This window comes from Perognathus longimembris, chromosome 28 (assembly GCF_023159225.1).
Source record: "Perognathus longimembris pacificus isolate PPM17 chromosome 28, ASM2315922v1, whole genome shotgun sequence".
In the NCBI taxonomy this organism is placed as follows: Eukaryota; Metazoa; Chordata; class Mammalia; order Rodentia; family Heteromyidae; genus Perognathus; species Perognathus longimembris.
The window spans coordinates 61,087,340-61,089,764 of record NC_063188.1 but is presented as its reverse complement, the minus strand read 5'-3'; positions in this window follow the sequence as shown (position 1 = coordinate 61,089,764).

The following is a 2,425-nucleotide window of genomic DNA, read 5'->3' as shown; positions in this document are numbered from 1 at the left end:
CATATGAGGTTCTGAGCCCAAACTACAGTACCCTCCCCACATTTCTTTTTCTTTTTTTTTTTTCTTTTTTTGCCACTCCTGGGGCTTGGACTCAGGGCCTGAGCACTGTCCCTGGCTTCTTTTTGCTCAAGGCTAGCACTCTACTACTTGAGCCACTGCGGCACTTCTGCCTTTTTCTATATATGTGGTGCTGAGGAATCGAACCCAGGGCTTCATTCATGTATGTGAGGCAAGCACTCTACCACTAGGCCATATTCCCAGCCCCCATTTTTTTTTTTTTGCCAATCTTGGGGCTTGAACAAGGCTTGGTCACTATCCTTGAGCTTTTTTTTTTCCTCTAGGCTAGCGTTCTACCACTTGAGCCACAGCACCAATTCTGGCTTTTTCTGTGTATGTAGTACTGAGGAATTGAACATGGGGCTTCATGCATGTTGGGCAAGCACTCTACCAATTTTTTATTTTTTGTCAAGCTAGGAATTTTTTTTGTCATGCTAGGAATCAAAATTCAATAAAATTTGAATATTCATTCCTTCTGGAGATACTGAGAAAATGTATTTCTTTTTCCTAGCTTTTCAAGGCTGCTATGAATCTGAATCCTTGACATTGGTCAGTAGCTACGTCTGTTCAATCTCCATCTCTATATTTACATCATCTTTACACTGGGTCTTCTTTACCATGTTTTCTTTTCTAATGACATTTGTCATTCATAAAATTTCAGTGTATGTAACTTTTTGGAACCCACCATTTAACTTATGAGGGAGGACATTTTCTAGGTTTAAATTGTTTAAAATTTAAATAAATTAAAAAAATTTAAAACTACTGTTAGCCTTCAATTCCAGCCAAATTGGACACATGTTGTGTCTTATTCTTTATTAGGTTTAGCCTCTCCTTCACTTTCTGTGGTTTTAAATCCTTCAGGGCCACATACTCATTAGAATGGCCCAAATCCAGAATCCTGACAACACTAAAGCTGGCAAGGAAGTGGAATAGGAAGTGTCATTCCTTATTGGTGAGAATGGAAAGCTCTGAGTTAATTCTCTGCAAGTAAAGAGTAGGAAGGAGGTAGAGTGGAAGGGATCGAAAGAATGAGGGGAGGGGGAGAACAAAAGTAGAACGACGGGAAGGGAAAATGCTTTCTGATAAAGATTTATCAATCAATCCATCAATTGTAATAAGTGCTCTGCTCTCAGTTCTAATGAACTTCGCATGGGGAGGGGGGTGATATTGACACACTTATGTATTGCTCAATAAACTAAATGTTTCCACCTCCGATGTGTTGCTCTCAGCAATCAATTTTTCTCTGCCTTGTAAATTCAATAACACCTAGTTGTACCCTTTGTTATTTTCTTTTTTCTTTTGGTTGTTGTCTATTTTTTTTTTATTGAAAGAGTCTTACACTGTAGCATTAGCTGACATTAACTCTTTGATTCTGCTTCTTCAGCTCCCCCCCCCCAGTACTGAGATTACAGAGTGCAACATCATACCTAGCTTTGTTACTTTTATTAGGCCACCCAGGCTGTAGTTTCTCTTAAAAATTACCAATACTATAACAGAATATTAGTTCTGAAATCAGGAAAGAAGGCTTAGTCCCAGCTCTCTTACTTAGTAGCTGTATGAAATTAGGCAAGGGAATTTTCGCTCTGAAAATCAGCTTCATCTAAAAACAGAATAACAGTGGTAGAGCTGTTTATGCAGATAAAGTCTGAAAAGCATGTGATACCGTAGGTACCTCTTACACCAGTGCAATGGTTCTTTACCTGGAGTTCACAGACACCTGTGGGATACATGGACGCCCTGCTCTGGGGCGTCTATGGATCTCCCTGGAAAGTAATACTTGTGTAAATCTTTTTATGGGAAGAGAGTCCATAGTTTCCCTTGGCATTTAAGATAGGATCTCCCTAGGTACCCCCAAGGCTGGCAATCATTCTGCCTCAGTCTCCCAAGTGCAGAGATTAAGATGCAAGACACAGGTTAGCACCTCCAGGGCAGGTTTCCGAGGTGCCTTCAATGATTAGCAAAAGAAAGGACAAAAAGGATTAGGAACCTTCAATTTAAGGGCCTAGAGGGAATGGAGTTACCCTTTCACTTTAATAGTTCCTTTCTTATGCATATAGTTTCTAATCTTTACATCCAACCTTACAAGAAAGTATTAACATACCCATTATCCAGACGCAGGAAGTTGGAAACTAAGTGTTTTGTAAAAAGTAGAGTTCTTAACCCATTTAAACATTACGGACCATGTTTTCGAGGAGTTCTAGCCAAAGTTGGCCATCACCGCTGCGTCTACTTACAGCTATGTCCCGATGTAGGAGATTTCCTAAATTCTCCCAGAGTGAAACACACTTTTGGTTGGTAGCGCGGAAAGCTCCTGAGGCGCGGGGCTCCGCCCCACGCCGGGCCAGGCCACGCCCCCTCTGCAGTCAGT